At 43.3% G+C, this 22,067-nt stretch overlaps 1 protein-coding gene across 1 annotated transcript in view; it reads left to right on the forward strand.

Moving 5' to 3' along the window:
• The window catches only part of LGR6 (leucine rich repeat containing G protein-coupled receptor 6), a 207,511-nt gene that overhangs the window by 46,704 nt on the left and 138,740 nt on the right, over positions 1-22,067 (forward strand). The gene's annotated exons all lie outside the window — the stretch shown is intronic.

Raw genomic sequence — 22,067 nt, forward strand, 5'->3', positions numbered from 1 at the left:
TGATATATTTTGCTGCTAGTCTTTTTCTCTTTTTTAAAGTCACTTTGAAAAGGCAAATTAAAATGAATAGAAAGTGTCTGGCAGGCCCAGAGGGTAGAGTCTTTGTAGCTGAGTCTTTAGCATTTCTCTGCCAAACTGCATCTTAGAGCTCAGTAGCATCTCAGGAGAGCCAGCGCTTTAGGATAAAAGCCAGTTTCAGTCAAAAACTTTGCATTCATTAAACTGGACTCGAGCAAGAAACCCATTGTCCAGAGATCCCAAGCACAGAAGGCATGTTTCATAGAGACATGGAAAACATGAGTGGGGATTGCTGAATGCCCTAGAGTCTGTGCATGGTCCTGCCCTTTATGGGAGAGACCATAGCTCAGTGGTAGAGCCCATGCTTTGTATGCAGAAAGTCCCAAGTTCAATTCCTGGCATCTCCAGTTTGTAAAGCAATCAGATAGCAACCTCTGCTGGAGAGCCAGCCATTACCAGTCACAGTAGAAGACAGTGCTGGATTAGACAGCCAAATACTCTGACTTGGTATAAGGCAATTTCCTGTGTGTTCCATACCTAGGCCTTATGTTTTTATTTATTACATTTCTATACCACCCAATATCCAAAGCTTTCTGGGTGGTTGTAGTGATAGCCAAATAGGAGGATCGTTAATCTTGCTTTGAGGTAAAGAGGAGACCCAGAGACAGGAGCAGACATGTCCTCTGCCTTATAGACTGCAAGCAATGAAGGTACATTTTCACTCACTCAGCATGTTGAGCACCCCGCAGGTGCTAACCTCTTCTAGAAATGCCGATTTGTTTCAATTCCTGAACACCTCCAAATATATTACTTCGCCTGTGCGCACACCACAGACTGTGCTGCTTTCTTCCATGGTAAATAGTGAAATGCCTGTCATTATGAAGGCCTGTATATTCCAAATGCCCATATATTGCAAGGGCCGTTCAGGGTGCAAATGCATCTCTTGGTATCCTATGCACACAAACCAATAGGTGCATCCCACAGTGGAATCCATGTTGCTAATGGTTGTGACCCTGGTGTCAGTGGTGGGGTGACATGAGATGAGCAAACAGTGGGACATACAATGATATCCCCAAGTGCAATGCTTTTCTTTTTCTTGCAAGAGTGTATACTTGTCATTTATATGGGAAGGTAAAAGGCAATTCAACTTACATGTAAATCCAGGGCAGGGTGAGTAAATCTAGGTAAATCAGTAAATCTAGGCCAAGATGTAAATATGCCTAGATTTCAGGGTAATGCAGAGCATCCAAACATATTGGATAAATCCATGACTGCACTGATGTCATAGCCAAAAGAAGTGGTTTCAGTATGCAGTTAATACATACCATCTCAATTTGTCAGTTTTCTGGCAAAGAATACATAGGCAAATCTTTGAGACCATTCTCTCTTGTTAGATTTTGTTTTGTTAGCTTCAATGGACTTGACTCCATGGTAAATTCAAGAAGACAGTTTTGAGATGTAACAGCAAAACAGGGGGCTGCTTAAGGAAATAGTACACAAAAATGGCCGCTGAATTCCAGCTACAGGAAATAGTGCACATTGTGTAGTATTTATGAGTTGGCTGAGCAGAAGACACAACAACATTGTATAATGTAAGAGCAGGAATATTATTTTCTATATAATGTCATTAAAATAGTAGTAAGAAAAAACAGTTCTCAGATCAGTCCATTTTACATATTAACTTATGGAATTTGTGCCACAAGATGTGATGCTGGCCACTAGTTTAGATGGCTTTAAACGGGAATTAGACAACTTCATGGAAGATAAGGCTCTCTGTGGCTACTAGTCATGATAGCTACAGGCAACCTCCAGGTTTCAGAGGCATTGTGTCAAGACCATTAACTTGGGAGCTGCAGTGAAGACAGCTATTGCTTTCATGCCCCACTTGTGGGCTTCCCAGGCAGGGCTGGTCCTAGGATAAAGAGCACCCTGGGTGAGGAGTACCTTTGGTGTCCTTACCCCACCCATCCCCGGTTAGTTCTGCAGTTTTGTCAAGTCATATGGCTTGAGCAGCATTGCAAAATCCAGCAAAGTAAGGCTGTGTTATTCTACTGATTTTTTAATCTAAAACAAATGGAAATGGAAAAAGAAACATACTTTAAATATAATTGACGGAAGTTCATTTTTGTTGTTAGTACCCAAACAACCTGTAGAACTGGCAGAGGTGGGGGGGAGGAGGTTAAAGACACTGCTTTTTTCACCCTAGCTCACCGCAGACAGTACACTCAACAACACTGAGCCATCGAACTTAGCTCAGCACCCCCTTCCGCTCAGTGCCTGGAGCAAGCGCCCAGCTTGCCCACATCTAAGGCCAGCCCTGTTTCAGAGGCATCTGGTGGGTCACCATGGGAAACAGGAAGCTGGACTGGTCTGTTCTGAACCACCCAGAGAGCCTTGGCCATTGGGTGGTATAGAAATGTAATAAATGAATTAATTAATTAATTAATTAATTAATGAAGATGGATTGTTGCTCTGATTCCACAGGGTTCTTATTTCTAGATAGATAGATAGATAGATAGATAGATAGATAGATAGATAGATAGATGATAGATAGAGAGAGAGAGAGAGAGATGATATATATGTTAAGGCATTGCATGGTATTTAAAATATCCCATACCTTGTCACATGACTCCAGACATTTGTGTTCAAACAAGGCCAAACATTGTGAGGAACAAATGCATAAAAGCCACCACCTAGAGCTAACCATCTCCAAAAACAATTCCTGAACATTATTAGTTTGAATATGTAGTTCCTATTGGTTTCGTTCCCCCCACCTCAGATTTCACCACCTACTCACCCTTTTCAAGGGTGCTTGCCTAATTGCTGTAGCTTGGTGCAAACATGCCTTCCTGGATGATTCATTCTTCATTAAACCTAGCATCCACCCCACTTGATTACTGTACACCCATGTATAATTGTGGTTTCAGGTACCACACATATCACAGACACTAGTGTGAAATGGAGTGGTTTATAGTATGGAAACAACCAAAAGCAGTCCTGTTGACATTGCTCAAAGAATGTAGTTATTTTAGTAGTCAGGAATATGCCAGTAGGAACAGCTAGTTAAACCACAGCATGGAAGTTGTGGCATCTAAGCTCCAAGGTGAGCTCCAATTTTTAACAATGAAGGGTGTTGTTATATTGTTGCAATATGCCAAAACAGTCAGGTCTGTGCAAGGTGATTTTGACAGCATAAGCCACCTTTCCCCAAACTGGTGCCCTCCAGATGTGTTGGCCATACTGGCTGGGGATGATGGGAGTTATAGTCCAACACAACTAGAGGGCACCAGATTGTGGGAAGCTGGTATATGAAGTACCCAACAAGCCTGTCTATTTGTAAGTTTGTATGCATAAATAAAAGCATGGGAAAAACACAAAATTTTAGCAGGTTTGCCAGTGCAGTTGCCCTGATGTCTGCACAATCTTTCTCAGACGAAGCAGCCGAGTTATAGTGCAAGGGCTTGTCTGTCCTTCATTCTTCCTCCTGCACTGTTCAGTTCAGGGTGCAACATTCCCTATACGCCAAACTGATTTCCCATTTCCCACATCCTGAAGTAGTATAGTGACTTCAACAGTTTGACCTGCAAGAACATTATTCACCCAGAATAAAGTAATGTACCTTAGAACAATGATAACTGACACAGCGATCATCACCCCAACCTGGTTTGTCTCTCATTGGTCCGTCTGGAGAAAAACTAATTAAAAATAGGGAGAAAAGCAAAATCTCTCCCATACCATTCTATGGTAAATACTCTTTCTCTATATTCTATAACACACTGCCATGACTGAGGTTAATTATACCTCTCTGAACAATTATATTTCCTCAAGGGAATGGTTCACATGCATTTTATTAAAGGAGCCCACCAATACAATTTTGTTTATTTCGGGGGAACGTACACAGGGCTGGTGTCAAGAGCAGGCATGGCCGGGCACCTTCCGAGGAACCACACTCTGATAAGGGCCCACTGACAAGAGCCTTCTGGAGGTGCTTCTCCTCTTCACCATTGCAACTGGTTTGCTCACCTGCCTTTCACTATGAACCAGACAATGGTGATGATGAGAAGAAGGAGAAAAAGACACTGCTGCCTACTTGCTCACTGGCTCTCTGTCTGTCAAGCAACCAAGTAGTAGCAAAGATGAGAAAGAGGATGAGGAGCAATAGCTGCTGATGACAATGGAGGTAAGAAAGGAAGGGGGGTGTTGAGGGTGTCTTACCCAAGAGCCCTAAAAACCTGGAACCAGCACTGGATGTACCAGTCAGTTATATCCCCTGACATAGAGCCCATTTATTTGAGTCCCTTGTACCACAAGCTCTCCAATATTCACGGCTGGCTGGCTGGCTGGCAACATATCTGGGTGATGGCCCAGCTTGTAGGAAATGTTACTTAGGGCAGGGCAAGCAACCTGCAGCCCTCCAGAAGTTGTTGGACTCCAACTCCTGCCAGCCCCAATCAGCATGGGCAATGGGCAGGAATGATGGGAACTGGAGTCCAACAACATCTGTATGGGTGCAGGTTGCTCACCTTTGCCTTAAAGCATCACTGGCTCTGCACCATCACTTGTTATTATTCATCATATGGGCAACTTTGGATGCATGTAGATTTCCATAATTTGAGTGGTGAGCCTGCTGTACAGTCAGTGTGTCTTGTTCAGTTCTGGGGTGGGGAACCTGCGGCCCTTGCCCTAATTTCATGTGGGATAGCAGAGAGAGACAGAAAGAAGCTTCACGTGAGTTTCTGTGTAATGGGGGGGTTGGCCCACTCAGCAGTGGGAGGTAAGCCTAGCTTGAGTGGCTCCTCAGCCCCACATTCCTGCATTCTTTCAATGTGAACCTCCTAAGAGAGGGAGATGGCACACAGAGAGAGAACTATGCAATCCTGCAATAGTGCAAATTATGCCAACATTTGGCTTTGGCTCTGCCAAAGCATTGATTGTGGCCCCCTATTGACATTTCTTATGGGTCACTAGCCCTTCATGGGAAAAAGGTTCCCCACCTGTTAAACTTTAGACATACAATCTTCAGGATGAAGCTCAAAGCAAATTGGTTCTGTGTGTTTACAGCAGAAGCTGGCTGTGCACAGTGCTGATTGGCTGGAAACCAGTGACATCACTAGCCCACCTCCCCATCCTCCTCAAAGCAGTTTTTCAATGTTTTAAAAAATGGTCCTGTTTCATTTTAAAGGGAGAATTATGATGCAATCTATGTATGTAGGATTTTTTCCTGTTTAAACATGCATAGGATTGCACCCTTAGACACTTAAATGAATAACTGTCCATGCAGTGCTTTAAAAATAAACACTTGGTTAGCCCACCTGAAACATGGTGGGAAGGGGCATATCAGAATACTAAGTCAGCTTTTCTGTCATTCATTCACTCACTCACTCACTTATTTTATTACATATCTATACCATCCATTAGCTGAAGCTTTCTGGGCGGTTCACAAAACAGTCAGCTGTTTTGAGTCAGCTTTTGACTTGCGGGCCAATAGGTATGTCAAATGCATTGCAAAGGCAGAGTAAAGTCCAACTTGAGCTGTGGGAGAAAACCTGCAGCAAGTCCTGATTTGCATGTATGTTTTTATATGTAGTATGCACCCTTTTACCCACTAAAAAGAAGAAGAAAAAGATGGTGAAGGACAGCTGCAAACAGGGCCCAGCTAACCTGTCTGCTACCTGTGCTGAGTCAACAAGGATTGAATGGGGGGCGGATGTTGATGCAGAGCTACAAAAGTAACTGACTCGCCCGGCACTTGTCCCCACCCTCTTTGCCTTCTTTGATGCTCTCTGCCTTCGAGTCCATCAGATGCCACCCAGACCCACTGTTTGTTTTCCCATTTGTGCCTGGGCAGGAAGCTGAGTTGCCAGACAATGGGCACAGTCGCTGATGACTGAAAAAGAAAGGGAAAAGATTTACTGATGTGGGTGGGTTGGCCAAGGGGCTTGTGTTCATTGCTTTAGAAGCCGCTGTCATTGTCCTCACTTTTCAACAGTCATGAAGGCAAGTACAGGCAAAGGAAGAAGAAGTCCTAGTTTATTATGGACACAAGATGGATTTTGTGGGGTGGGGGTGGGGAAACAGAGCAAAACAAAGGTGTCCAGACCCTCTGTGATGTTCTGTAATCTGCATCTAAGATTTCTGTAGATCCTAGGTTGATAGGTTAGGTACTATTATTCAACCGAGGCAGAGGAGGTATGTTATTGGGTTCTGAAATGCCATAGTTGTTTTGACATACTTGATGCATCCTTGGGAAGCGCTGGGGGCCATTTTGCATGATCAAAGAAAGCAAGCCTCAACGGCATTTTACACTTAATGCACATCTTTTTAAAGAGACAATAGAACTGTATATATCTCACACATAATTTCATTGGAGTGGATAGCCCTGTTTCAGATATCATGTTCACCTTTTTATATAGGGGAAGGAAATGGGCATGAGCAGTGGAGAAGGGAGATTACATCCTGCAAAGGACAAATGTATAAACAGAAAATAATCAGATAACAGTATTTGTCAAATAGTGGGGCATAATGGGAGTGGGGACAACATTGCTGCAATTAGAATTTGTATTTTTAAGGGCTACGTGTGTACTCCTGCACTTAAATGGCATGGCAGAGGAGAGGTTGTATCATTTTGTGCCCATGACACTTGTGAAACCATATTCCACACAACAATTGCAGGTGTCTCCTTCTGAGGGAAGTGTTGCATTTTCCAAAGTACAAAACACAGTAAGTGCTGGGAAAACATAGCAACCCTGCAACTGAAGAGCTACATTTTAGTAGTAGTAGTAGTAGTAGTAGAAGATGTTCAGATTTCCCACAACAAATTAGTAACAACAGATGCTTTATTTTGGATTATGACGATGACCCTAAAACAACTCACTGCTGAGAATAGTTATTCTAACATACCATTCTTGTCTCTTGAAACCATGTTACCTCATACACATCCAGGTGAGGATTCCAGACATTTCCTGGGTGCACCATCCCATAATTAGGGTGTTCATATGCAAAAGAGGATTGGGCTCTTGCACCTTTCATTGTTGTATAGAAGAAGGAACTTCAGCGGGCTTCAAGCAAGCTGCTACTCCTGAATTTCCCTTTTCTACACAACTATTAAAAAGTGCAGGAGCCCTGTCCTCTTTTGCATGTGGACAGCTTAATTCACATAGACAACATAACGTATGAGTTGGACAATTGTGCCTCCAGTATCAGAGGCAGTGTGCCTATGTACTCTAGTTGCTGGGGAACATGGGCAGGATGTTGATGTTGCACTCATGTCCTAATCGTGAGTTTCCAACCTGCAGCTGGTTGGTCACTGTGTGAACAGAATACTGGGCTAGATGGACCCTTGGTCTGATTCAGCAGGATATTCTTATGTTGATATAGATACAATCAGCAGGAATTTATGGGACTGTCCATGAGGTCACAAAGAGTCGGACACGACTTAACGACTGAACAACAGCAACAAAAGCGTGTATTCAAGCACTGCATCACTTCCAGTTGTCACTAACTTCTAAATGACCACTCACACTTGTGAAACCACATTCCACGCAACTTAAATTCAAAATGAAAGAGATTCTCTTCCCAATCAATCTGCTCCAACTCTTACAGTCCAATCCCGTGCATGCTTACTCAGAAGGAAGTGCAACTGGATTCAGTGCGACTTACTCCCTAGTGTGTGCATTTAGGATTGCAGCCTCAATCCAGCCCCATCTCATAATGTGTGTCTCATTTCTGGTTGGAATTTACAGCCTTCTGTTGTGAGATTAAAGAACCTCTCGGTCTTCAGCGTGCTCTTCCTGTGAAGGCAAGTGGGGATTGTTTTATACCTTTGAAACAAGAGTGTTTGAAAACTACTTTGGGACACGCTGGGCTATACTTTATAAAGCAGAAAAGCAAATCCCATTTCATGTTCCACAGAGATACCTGCCAAGCCTTTTCTCAATATAAATCACTCTGGGGTGTTAAGATCCATGCAAACTAGTTCACACCTCCAAGTGAATTATTGCTTTCTATTCCGACTTGAATGGGGTTATGTATGTTTTCAGGACTGGAGCTTCGAGAGTGCTCCTTCTCTTACTTATTTTGGCAGAAAATGCAGCATCTGGGAGAAGAGTGGTTTTAAAAGGCCAGGCTCAGGCACCGTCTCGCTTTTTAAGCAGGTGTCAGATTATGACATGGTTTTCCCTTCTCAGGGCAACTGCTCTGCAGATGTCTCATTATTTTTAAAAAAGAGTGAATGGCCTGGAAACCATTTGCCTGGACACTTTAGGCTGCCTTGTTCTTTATAGTCAGTCAGTCAGTCAGTCAGTTCCAACCCCCACTCTCACCCCAGTTTATTGTACACTTGGCACCACTGTCTCTCTCCTGCTCCATTTTGGGGTCCATTTCCCTGCTGAAGTTGCTTTTATCTGCCAAGACTCAGAGAAATCTCTGTGCAGTTCCACTTCATCTGAATGAGGAACAAAGCTTTGCAAAAGTGCCCTGAGTCAATCTTGGAAGAAATGGCAAGGCAGGGCATCAAAGAGCAGAAAGCTCTTGGATTCTTGGCATAGGATGGGCAGGATTGCAGCCTTTGAACACCAAAATCTTATAATAGATCTGCTCTTACTTTAAGCATGCAATGACAGGGGAACAACCCCCACCCCTGATGTTTCTCAGTGATAGCCTAACTGTTCAAAGTAGCCGTTCAGAGTATTAAGGACCAGTGGGAAATGTTGTTCAAAACAACATTCCACTATGGGGAGGCACATTCTTATTGGCATCAAGGATCAACTGCTTATCTCCACATTGGCCTGTCTTTCAACCAAGAACTTCAGTGAAGGCTCTTCTTCATGTACTCTTGCTGTCTGAAGTGTGTCAGGTAGCTACAGAGGAAACGGTCTGCTTAGCAGTGGCATCATGACCGTAGAATATTCACCTCACAGAGGCTCCCCTGATGCCTACCTTGTATGTCATTTCAGGTCCTTGTATGTCACTTTTTATTTTACCAGGCTTTTTAATCCTCTTTATGCTGCTTTTTTGTTTTGATTTGTTTCTGCTGACTGCTTTTTTGCTGCTCTTTTAAGGGAGCAATCCTATATCCCCCAGACACCATGGGGGTTGGGGGGATAGGATTGTTCAGTTTTTGGGCTCTGAGGTCAGAAACAGGGCTCCAACCTCAAAGCTCAGAAGCCACGGTCCCTCCCTCCCCCTCGTAGCCAGCACGGTTCAGGGTATGTCTCCTTACTCAGAAGCGGAGTGTGGAGATGGGAAAAGGGGGCTTTCCCAGGGGAGAAGAGGAGACTGGGGAGGCAGCCATATGACATTTCCTATGGCCACCCCACCCTCCTTCCCTCCCCCTCTGAAGCATTGCTGCTAGATGGATGAAATCACCTGTCTAGCAGAAATGCAAAGCGGCTGGAGAGTGGAGGTGAGGTTCGCCTCCGCACTTCAATCACCCTGCACTGGATACACGGCAGCTTCCAGTTGTGCTGTTTTAAGGTTCTTGTTTTAATTTTATTGTAATTTTAATTTTTTGTAAGCCACAGCTGGGAGTCCATTGAAGAATGAGTTATATACCCCTAAAATAAAATAAATAATAACATCTAAAATATCATACATATCACCATTTCCATTGGTCCTAGATGAACATCACAATGCAGATACAAATGTGTTCCAATCCAGGTGCACAGCCTGCTTCTGAATACAGAGCTTTCTTCCTGGACCATAGTGGACATCTTTCCTACACTGTTGGTTCAGGCATTGTGCTAAGGGGTGGATGAATTGGTCATCTTTGGTTTCTCATTTTTAAGTTCAGTTCATCCCAAAGTTTGAGAATTAAAAAAAAAAATGTCATGAAAATTTGTATGCATTTGTGTGTGCATTTTTCTTAATACATGAATTTTTGTATGCAATTTTGCCTACTAGACCTTTTTTGAAATTAATGGAGCAATCCTATGGCCACTAGAGACTATCTAGAGGGCCATAGGATTTTTTGGTTTCTGGGAACGAAGGTCGGAACCCTGGCCAAGCCTGGGTTATATAATTTAAATATAATTTAAATAGAAATACAGAACATCTCACCATAGTGTAGAAGGCTGTGACCAAGTGACCTTTGTGCCTTGTTCAGCCTGCTGTTCAAGTGCTGCTGGTGGGCAACTTCAAGGCCCAGCTCTTTCTTCTGATAGTTCTTGGTCTTTAAACTTTAAACTGCATTAGGACTGGACAACCCTTCAAACAGAGGACATCTTTAAAATAGAGAACAGTCTTCTGGTAGCCCTTCAAATAGAGGATTGTCCTCTGTAAAACTGGCCACATGGCCACCCTATGTGAAGTATGTGCAAGCCATGCATGTGATGCAGCAAGCATTGGTTTTAAGGCAAATCAAGGGAGGAATTCCACCTTGAAGCCTGTGGCTTGTCCCTGGTGCACGTTCCTTAAAGCTTTGTCAGCCAAAAACTTGGCAAGTGGAGCCCTGGTTTAGACAACTTTCCCCAAGATCACTCCTCTGAGATGCATACTTTGGCCCAGCTGAATTTAACTTGGAAGAGACTCTGTGTGCAGTAAACTGAGTGAAGTCTGATTAAAGAGCACATTCCTAAAACAGATAAACAAACAACAATCTAATCAATGCAAATCTGCCCCACCATTTATGTTCTCTTTTTCACCAGTTATCAATTAATCTCTCCTGAAAATATCCAGAATACTATTACGAGAAAAGTGAGAGGGTGGCTAATTGGAATGAATCTTGGCAGACCTCATTTTATGATGTGCAAAGTGCAGTTTGATCAAGATTGCCACTTTTTTTTTTTTACTGGCCCTGCTCCTGTGCCATTAACAGCAGCAGCACACACAGAAATTCAGAAATAAAGCTTTTTCCTGGCATACAGATAAGTGGTGGGAAAAGCTCCACCTGCTTAATTTCTGTTTGTTAGGCTGTGTGTCTAGCACAGGAGCAGGGCCAGTCCTTAAAGTAAGTCAGTTGATTTTATTGCATATAACCATAGGTTCTTATGTTTTTGCCAAGAGAGAGAGAGAGAGAGCCACAAAAAGAAAAAGGTTGAAAAAGTCACTCAGATCAGTTCATCATAAGTATAAGCTATAGGATGAGATTTTAGAACCTTTGCCACCTTAAAACTACAGCCCTACAATTCTATACCTAACCAACAAAAAATATATGCACAATTTTGATTTTGAGAGCTGGGCCACATTGTTTTCCTTTTCGTTTAGACACTTTTTAGAAAGTTGCTTGATGATGCAAGTTTGAGGGCTTAAGATAGCACTATAATTTTTTGTTTTGTTTTTGCAAGATGATTTGAAAATACTACAATAGGTGTTGCAGATTTTAAAAGAAGCATCTAGATTTTTATCCATCCTAGTTAGTATCATTATGAAATGACACACACAAAGTCACTGGCAATTGCTACTATTCTGGGGGAAACCTAATTTAAATGCCTGCAGTAGGGTCACCAACTTTTTTTTTTCTGGTGGGCTTCCTGTGCATTTAGCATGTGTGCAACATGCAAAAAAATTAGCCTGAGAAACTTTTCCTAGCACAGAGTTGATGTGATGTGAAAAACCTCACCTGCTTAATTTCTGCAGCTGTTCAAGGCACAGGGGTTTCTCCAGGGGGAAAAAAAGTTGCAGTCAGAATCTGTTCAACTGTAAAACTCACTGGGTGGCCTTGGAAAGTCACCTATCCTATCTCATGAGGTTGAAGTGAAGCTAAAATACCACCTATCAACAGATTTCTATTTTTTGTTTTGTTTAAATCAGTTCCTACCAAATTAAAACCAAATAATTTTTCCAGGAGCTTTGAAATTGCCTTTGGATGCTCCATAGCAGCATTAAGACCCTGAAAGAAACTCCTCCATCGCTGCAGGTATGATTGATAATTTTTGAAGAGGAGTTAATGGAAAATGAACCAGAGAATTTGGGGAAAGGGCTGAAGCTTGTTCTTGTTCATTGGGCTGGCCTTGTTCAATGGTTCATTGAACCTTGCTCATTGGTTCAAGCTTGTTCTTGTTCATTGGCCTTGTTCATTGTTCTCGTTCATTGGTTTGCTGAAGCGTGTTCATTGGTTCGTTGTTCCTCTTGCAGTACTGGACTTCATGTCTCCATTTTGACCAACCAGGATAAGCTAGGCTTAAGCTAAGACTGATCTGCAGAGAATATCAGGAGCAGCCATGTAGCAATTGTCCCCAGGTTGGTGAAGGAAGAAAATGTGCATGGAGGAATTGACCCATCTCCCTTAGAAAAGAAGTGCAGCTCTAACACACACACACATTGTCACACAGCCCAAATAACTTACGAAGCTACTACTTTTGTAATGTTCCTTCCAAGCTGAAATGCATTGTCCACACTGGAAAGTGGAGCAGAAGGTGTGCACGTTCTGGCATGTGCTACAGCACTGGTTCCAGGTGTACCTTCAGAGAATGTGCTCCACCTTGACTCACCTGTCAAAGAACCATTGCATGTTTGCCATGGTACCCTAACGCATTGCAGAAGATTGTTCGCAATATTGTATGATGCTCACTCAATTCATGCCCTCCATTGGCAAGGCCTCCTAGACTGCATTATCGCCTGCTGAGAACTGAGAGCTTTTTAACATTTGCAAACCATTTTTCTGCAGCCACCTTACTTCCAGCTTTGTAGTGTACTGAAGGCATGAAACTTGAGGGTAATAGCAGCAGTTTGTGTAACATGCCATCCCTGCCTAGTACTGTGGGCTCTGGCAGTGTGTGCTTGTGGTTATTGCTGTTTTCACCAGACCACTCCCTGCCAATTACCTCAAAGCAGTTGGCAAGAGATCAGAGGTAAGCCCTTGCCAGAACTTTGTGGAATGGACAATTTGCTTTTGTGTACCTATGTGAAGTTCCAGAAGCCATGTCGGGGGTGGGGAGCCTAATCTTTTGAGCTGGGAGAAACACAATAGGGAGTTGGTGAGGAAAGCAGCCTTATTATCCTCAAGGGCCAGGTGCTAACTAGCTCTTCTGCCACGATGATAGTGATGATGAAAACACCATTATCTGTCTCAATGTCTTACAACAACTGGAACTTCCTGGAAAGAAGAAATTTGTGACCAAGGTGTGCGGAGACGCAGGGGCTCCACATGACCATTTCAGCCTATTGCTTTTACTCAACCCATGATGATTACAGGCTGAGCCAGTTGTCCACACACTGGAGCCCTGCCAGAAGGAAAGGTGTATTTACATGGTAGAAGCCAGTACAGATGTGATTTTTGGTTCTGTGAATGTTCACATTAGCATGATGTCAAAACCTATCCAGGCTGATGTCAGCATGCGTTATCAGTGGGCAGTATCTAACTGTGCCCAAATGCTAGCTAATGACGTTGTGCTAGTGCAAACCAACGGTTGCACAACACAACTAATGCTTGCTAGGACAATGGGGAAAAGTGGCAATTTGCCACTGAAACTTGGCAAATTTGGTAAATAGCTACTTTCCTCTATTGCCCTAGCAAGCTCTAGTTATGTTGCGCAAGTGTTGGGTTATGCTAGCACACTGCTTATCACATGTCTGCCACATTTCATATCACATGTTTGCCACATTTTGAAATTAGAAACAAACGGGATCAACGTGCGTTACTCTTTTTAAAACCCTTTGTTTTTGAACCGAAATGAATATTAATGGTAAATAAGTACTAAGTGATAATTAAGTATATTACAGTAAAATTAATTCATAGTAATATCTATAATTGTATGTTGAAATATTCATAATAAATCCAGTACCATATAGCAGGGATGTGCAACTTGTGGCCCTCTAAATGTGTTTGTTTGTTTGTTTGTTTACAATATTTATATACTGCTCATCAGAAGATTTTGGAGCAGTGAACAACATGATAAAAGAATAAAACAATGGTTAAAAGAGTTAAAAAAATTAAAAAGACAAATCCCAATGAAGTGGCGTTCAACAGACCACGGCTGGTCATGCAAGGAAGGCCTCTTGAAAGAACAACGTCTTCAGGAGGCGCTGGAAGGAACACAATGTTGGCGCCTGCCTGACCTCTAAAGGCAGGGAATTCCACAGGAAGGGTGCCACCACACTGAAGGCTTGGCATGAATGTTTTCGCATACAGTTCTCATTATACCTCGCCATTAGTTATGCTGCTAGAGCTGATGGGAATTGTAGGCCAAAACATTTGGAGGAGGTTTCTTTTTAAAGTTCAATAATGGTATGTACCCTTTTGCAGCTGTGCAGAAATGCAGGTTTCAAAATAAACTGTGGTAATTTGCAGCTGGGGAGATATGTAGGAACACAGTGAAAAATAGGATGAAACTGTTCAGTTTTTCAATGGGAGGAACATCTGTCCAGTCCTACCCGCCTGCCCCCCAGTGCAGCATTTTTAAAGTGACAGCAATTGACGTTCAGAGACTGTTTACAGGACAAAAATCACAAATCCTTCTGTGACAACCACCTTCCATGTAGATTCACCCACATACACCCCATAAAAAATTTCACCCCCTCAATTACTTTCTAGAGAATAAGTCCTATAGAACCAAATGGGATCTGAATCTTCCATCTGAATAAATTTTAGACTCTCTCTTTGAGTATCTCTACACCAGCCTAAAATCCCACATTTAAAATGGGGCTTTCTGCTTCTGCTTTAAATGCAGGATCACGACGGACTCCCTTTACACACATTCCTTCCCCCCTTTCCCTCCTCCTTTCCCCTCTTATCTGAGTCTTCCATATGTTTCATTATACAGCTGCTAGATGGCTCCTCTTATTGCAGCTTTCCCTTTTTCACAAGGGAACTGAAACAGAACTCAAGCATGGTAATTTGATGGCTCATTATATCCGATCCTTAAAAAAATGGAATAGAGGTCATTTAGTGCAGGAGACACCCTGGAGGTGAATCACATCATCTACAGGACCCGTAAACTTCCATGAGTAACCAATCCTAATAGAAAGATAAAAGCTCCGTGTGAAGAAGCCCTTTAAGGCTGTATTCCTATGTCAGTAGTGTGTCCATCTACTTTTGCCTTTTGCTGTGGGGCTGCGTGGAACCACTACTTTAATTCTGTTTCCAGCTGATCACAGGAGAGCAATGCCTCAGAAGAGCTCAAGGATCCTAGTGTGGAAGCAACCTAAGTGTGCTTCAATGAAACAAGAATTAGCTCTTTAAATCTATGGTTTACGGTGCAATCCTATGCATGTTTAGACAGAAAAAAGGCCTACAACTCCCAGCATGCCCCAGCTAGCCATGTTGGCTGGGGGATGCTGGGAATTGTACGATTTCTTTTTTGTCTAAACATGCATAGGATTGTACCATTAATAATGCTTTCCAGTTGTCCTTCAATTACAATTCTTAAAAGAAATGTTCATTCTTTCTGGTTTGCAATGCAATGCAAACCAGAAAGGATGATAACAATCACTTCAATGGTCTTCTGAACATTACTTTTACACTGTCTCTCTATTTTACATAATACAGCATGATTTACTCAGATTTCTCAAATTATCTTTTGGTTGGAAAGGAGGTATTTTTGTTTCGTTTTTGCTTTAAGATGAGGAAACTTTATTGAATTGATTGCGTAGAGCACCTTTTAGATAGAAAGGAAAGGACTGCAAAAGCAGTCAAGATAGGGACAATGCCTGTAGGTGTTCAGGTGCCAGAGAAGAGAAGCCAATTGCACCGGAAAGACGTATCAGTGCAGATGGCATAGAGAATAAAGGGGTGAGCATGAAGTATGAGTATTGAGGGTGGAAGGACAGAAGAGGCAGCAGGAATGGCAGAGTCTTTGCTGGTGGCCTGGCTCTGTGAACTCCAGGTATTCCTGATAAACTGTGCAGCAGGCTAATTGAGATTAAAGGATTAGTGAACATGCAGCAAAATGTTGTATAATCCACACCTGCTTAGGTGTGTTTCTTCCCATCCTAGGAGCTCTCCACAGTGGGAATATTAACTTGCAGTGAGGGAGCATCTCCCTCATTTTTTTTTTCTGTCACTGTCTCTTTGCTCAGTCCTGAATTTTTCTTCGGCCAAAGTCAATCTGAATGAAGGAGACATTCTCTAACTTCAACTCTGAAGGACCCTAGAGATTTCAGGCACTAAAGCTGACTGAGACGAATAATTGGCAGCCCTCCTCTCAGCCATTAGACTGAGTTTGAGGGCCAAACCACACATGCATGATGTGGGAGGTCCGTCACTGGATCTCCTGCTTTGTTTTTATTTTACTTTGAAACAAGCACGGGGAGCTCTGAATTTTATTAGAGAAGTGGCACTGAATCTGAGAGTGGCTTTGGATGTATTTTACCACATCAGAGCTGTGGACAGCTTTGCTCATGTCATCAGGCTCGAACCACCACAATGCACCCTGTTGTTTTTTGGCTTTTATAGTTGTATTTTTTAATGCTGTGAGCCACCCTGATAATATTTATATAGAAGGGTGGTATAAAAATTGACAAATTAGAGGTGAGCAATTTGTGATCCTCCAGATGTTTTGGCCTACAACTCCCATCAGCCCTAGCCAGAATAGTCAATGGTGAGGGATGTTGGAAGTTCTAGGCCAAAACATCTGGAGGGCCACAAGTTGGCCACTCTTGTGCAAAGTAAAATGTAAATGTCTGGTTAATTCCAGTACCTCACAGTAAACCCTCTAAGGATTACAACCAGAGGTTGCTTGTTTCTAAGCTCACATGAGCAGTGAGTTCACGTAAGTTTCTGAGACTAACAAACTTGAAAGCCAATCGGAGGGAAGACTCTCTAGAGCCTGGCTCCATCTTCTGAGGAGAATTCTAAGGGCTCTAACTTCCTATTTTTATTCTCATAGAAAAGGAGCCATTTTCATGCATGACTTTGTGGCTGTAATGTCACACTCATGCAAGTAGTCTGCTCAGGTGAGAGGTCCAGGAGGAGCCATAGCTCAGTGTGATAGAGCACCTGCTTTGCATGCAGAAGGCCCCAGGTTCAATCCCTGGCTCCTCCAGGTAGGGCAAGGAAAGAATCCTGCCTGAATCCCTGGAGAGCTGCTGCCAGTCAGTGTCGACAATACCGGGCTAGATGGACCAACGGTCTGACTCAGTATAAGGCAGCTTCCTATGTTCCTATGTTTTTAATGCAAGTTTTGTCACTGAGAAAGTGGAGAGTGGAATGAAATATGGTTGACCCTTTTGGAGCTGGAAGAAGGAGTCATTTACAAACAGGAAGCTGTGAGCAATGGCATGCTGAAAGCCAGAAGGAAAGGGATTCGCAGCTCCTGTGCTATTTCAGATGCAGGACACTTGAGGGACAGTAAAAAGACACCTTTGAAACTAGCGCTGAGATGGGGTGGGGGGAGAGGGGACCTTAATTGAAACCCACAAGCCCCATGCCCTGGCCTCTGAATGACCCCAATGTTAGCTGAACCATAGTCCCTGCTGAACCATAGTCCCATAGTCTTCTAAAAAGAGTAGTGAAATAAAGTGAGGTGGGTTGCTAAGAAAAGGCCTTTTCTGTTGTGGCGCCCTGGTTGTGGAATGAGCTCCCCAGAGAGACTCGCCTGGCCCCTTATGTTGTGGTCTTCTCAGCACGAGGTAAAGACCTTCCCATTTTCCCTGGCATTTCAGTCTTTGAGTTTCTATTGTTTTTAAATCGGTTACTGTATTTTAAATCTTTGCACTGCTCCTAGGGTGTATTTTGTTTTTTTATTTTTATTTTGGTTTTATACTGTAGTTTTAACCTTTTAAACTGTTTATATATATTTTTTTTGTGTTGTATTTTATGGCTTTAATTGTTGTGAATTACCCCAAGAGTTTTGGCTATTGGGCAGTATAGATATGAAATAAAATAAATAAATAAATAAAGAAAGAAAGAAAGAAAGAAAGAAAGTTGTGTCTTCTGAGGAGAAGTGAGGAAGCACTGGTAAACATAGGAATCCTGGAACCCCTCTCACACTGTTTGTTTCACAGCTTAGGCGATATTTGATAAGCACTGTGTCAGTTGTTACAGCCCCAGACCTCTTATCCTAGTTCCCTCCTTGCAATGGGAGAGGAGTCTCCCCATTTACCCAGTAACAACGGGTGTGTGTGTGTTGTATTTAGGCCTATTTTTCAATGGTGTGTGAAGGTGTCATCACACACGAGGCTTAAATAGGTCTGTAATATAAATAAGCTGGCTAGAATATACATTGGGTAAAAAAAAAAATGTTCTGTTTTCTTTTTCTGTGTCATATTAATTCACATATTGCACAAAGAGCTTGGGACAGGTTCAGGGGTGCTTTTTAAAGTCCTGTGTGTGAAAATGGCCTTAGCGGGCTACTTAATATGTTATGTTTCGCCTGTAGTGCTTGGGATGAAGTCTACAAAAATCATGGCCTCTGATATCGCAAGTAAACATCAGAAGCTACTTACCCTGAGGCTCCTGGTGTCCTTAGATGCGAGAGACACAGTGTTGTGGCAGAAAACAGTTGGTGGACTCTGTAAACTATTGGAGGAATGTGCCATCTATTTGCCTTATAGGCAAAAAAAAAGTAAAGGGAAAAAAGAATTCTAACTAAACACAAAGGTAAAAAGAGCCTATTTATAAGAAATGAGGGACATCAGAGTGGTTGAATTAAGCCCCACCGCCCCGCCACCTTGAGGTACAGGTGATTTATGAAGCCTGATTCTGAGTCATGTTTCCATGAACTTTGTCTTAATTTTCCGCTGTATGAAAGTTGGGATTTCTTATAGTAAACCAGGTTGGCTTCTTCGGTTCCGTTTGTTATAAGAATTCCCAAGTTGTATACAGTGGAAAATTACATTGTCATCTACAGGGACTCCTTCTCCCTCTCTAGGATTCCTACCCAGTAGTGCACTGGTTTTGAGTATTTGTGCCTGTGTTGGACAGTAGGGACAGAGTGAGTAGTTCTGATATTGTACTGACCACCAGATTGCTTTCCTGCCTGAGCTGATGGAAGTCGTCTCAGACTTAGGGCATCTCTACACCAGCCTAAAATCCTGCATTTAAAATGGGGCTTTCTGCTTCCGTTTTAAATGCAGGATCACAACTCCCTTTTTCACCTGCTTCCTTTCCCCTCTCCCCCTTCCCCCTCCTTCTCCCCATATTCAAATCATTGATTTCGCTCCTCTTCTTGCCGCTTTTCCTCTTTTCACAGAGGAAACTGAAGGGGAACACAACGGGGTAATTCGATAGCTCATTATCTGCAATCTATTTAAAAATGGAACAAAGGGCATTTAGTGTACGAGACGCCTTGAATTCTCATGGCGTCATGTAAAGAGCCTGCAAACTTCCATGAAAGAGCAATCTCAATCACAGGATAAAAGCTCCGTGTGAAGAAAGCCTTAGTGAGGATTAATAGGTTAGTGGTTCTAGGAGAAGTCAATATTCATGCTGATGCTGCCTTGTTTTGGGCAGCTGAGGATTTCATGGCACTGTGACAAGCCTGAGGTTGTGTGGCAGTGTCTAACTGGGTCTGTGCGGCGAATGAAAGGAACCCAGACTTAGATGGGTTATTAAATGGCCACAACTTTATTGAATTTTTGCCTGAATAGGATTGGCGGAGGCATAAGGCATAGATCCTGTCACTGGACAACCTGCCTGCTGTCCGATTCCCCTTCCCGGTCTGCCTGCCAGGACCATTGGTGGTGGATGGCAGGGTCAGGGGCCCACCATGGTGTGCACTGCTAGCGTGAACTCCTTTCCTGCCACCCTGGATGTGGCAGGCTTGCAGCCACTGAGCTGGCCTGGTCTTAATGCCACATCCCCAAGATCTCTTAAAGGGATCCCCATTGAAGGGGAGCAGGGAGCCCAAACCTGCTCCCCCTCCCAAATGTATCCAGCCCAATGCCTATCATGCCCGCATAGTTGTGACATAAAGCTATACAACTGTACATGATCCCTTAACTGCGTTGCTCAACTTATTTACAAGGAAAATAATCTTACAATGAGGAAGGTGAAAACCCTGCCCCGCCCCTCCAGTTGGGGAGCAGGTAAAATTCCTTCCCAGCCTTGATAACCAGCGACTAATTTCTGTTCACTGCATGATACGTTGCTTCCAGGGGAAGTCAGTGACGGCAATGGCTGTGCTGTTCCTGAGGTCCCTCTTTTCAAGGGCCTTAGGCGGACCAGAATGGAGCCGCCTGGGAAAGCCCTCATTCCGGCTCCACTCTTCTGGCCCTACCCCTGCTGAGCCAATCGGGGCTCCAACTGGCTCTGGCGATGTCATGTTGGGCAGCAGCATTTTTGCCACACCTGCACCAGCTCCCCCTTTCATCTGCCGCAGGACCATGTGTGCCCAGAAAATGCAGGTCTCTGGTAAGCAGGGGAACTTGGTTGTCTCAAAGTGAACCTGTCAACAGTCCAACATGTGTGGCAGGTTACACTCTTGACCTATTGTGCTTGACTGAGCAAAGAACTGGTGATGTGAATGTGGGGGGATTTGACCCTTTGTCAAGGTCAGATAATTTCCTGATGAGATGTAGGCTTAAAGCTGCTTCTGTCCTACTCAGGGATGGGGGATCTATTGAAATGGTCTTCCCCTAGAGGCTGATAGATTCCAATGCATTATTGCTCTGTGCTTTGGCAATTAAGCTATCGGTTTCCACAGGGCTCTATCTTATCCCCCATGCTGTTCAACATCTACGTGAAACCACTGGGAGAAGTTATTCAGGGAGAGGGACTGAAGTGTCACTAATGTGAAGATGACACCCAGCTCCAACTCGCCTTTTCATTGAGCAGGAAAAGCTAGCACACATAGTTCTGCTGTGCATGCTTTTCCAAATTTTTAGTTTGCCCCTGGGTTCCCCTGCCAAATGAGGTGGGAGGCTACCAAGGAGAGGGCCTTTTCAGTGGTGGCACCCTGGCTGTGGAATGTCCTCCCCATAGAGGCATGCCTGGAACCTAGTTGTGTGTTTTTCAGCACCAGGTGAAGACCATTTTATTTTCCCAGGATTTTGAAGTCTTTCAGTTTTAAAAACAAATGTGTTCATGTGTTTAAAGATCTTTGCACTGCTGCAAGCTTTTATTTTGGTTTTTATTCTTGTTTTATTCTGTTTTTATTTTTTAAAATGTTTTATATATTACGCTTTATTATGCTATTGTATTTTATGGTATTAACTCTCATTTTGTGAACCAGCCAAAGACAGGCTGTGCCCTCCAATGAAGCACGGTGAGGTGCCCACATCAGGTGGTGGAGCAGGAGGAATGGTGAATTGTGTTGCTCCCCCTGTGCCCCCTCCCACCATTGCCATTGCCTTGTCACATCCAGCAGGTGCTCTGGAGATTCTGATCAGTTGCTCTCTGGCCATGGCGTTTGCTGCAGTGAGAGAGCTGCTGGCAGGGCTCTCTAGAGCAGCTGCCCGCCCTCTGTTTGCCTCATTGCTTGGAGAGCTATGTGGCAGAAAGAAGTGGCTGCAAGAGTCTCACGAGTGCTTGCCTGGGCCTGGGTCTTGCGAGAATCCTGCATCTACTTCTTCCAGCCATGTGGCTCTCTGCATGCAGACAGAGCCAAGCAGAGACTGGGTGGTGGTGGTAAAGGTAAAGGGGGTGTCATGCTGTGACAGTGCGTGTTCTCTCCTGCCTGAGGTGGCAAGAGAGCTTGCACCGGGGCTGCCCAAAGAGCTTTGGCTATTGGATGGTATAGAAATGTAATAAATAAATAAATAAATAAGTAAGTAAGTAAGTAGTGTGGACCAAACTTTCCTGACCAAAAACATATATATTTTCCAGTGAATTTTTCACTTTGTATTTTTTGTCTGCTATCAGACAAAGCTACGTGCCTGGCCAATTCATAATCCTTAAACATGACAACTACAAAATCCTTGAAACCAACTATCTCATAATTGTTTCAAGTTCCCCTCCTTTTTTCTGCATGCCACTTCAAATTAATTAGGATTGGCATGGGTGCAGTAAAGCAAGTGCGTACATTCAACGTTTAAAGATGTTGAAAAAAACAATTTTAAAAAACCCAGTTGTGCCGTTCCTGAAGGAAGATGTATCTGGGCATCTCTACACCAGCTTAAAATCCTGCATTTAAAACAGGGCTTTCTGCGTCCATTTTAAATGCAGGATCACAATGACTCCCTTTTTCACCTGCTTCCTTTCCCCCTTCTCCCTCCTTCTCCCCGTAGCTGAGTCT

This window comes from Heloderma suspectum, chromosome 4, assembly GCF_057233095.1.
Source record: "Heloderma suspectum isolate Gila_16-S chromosome 4, 16-S_ref, whole genome shotgun sequence".
Taxonomy (NCBI): Eukaryota; Metazoa; Chordata; class Lepidosauria; order Squamata; family Helodermatidae; genus Heloderma; species Heloderma suspectum.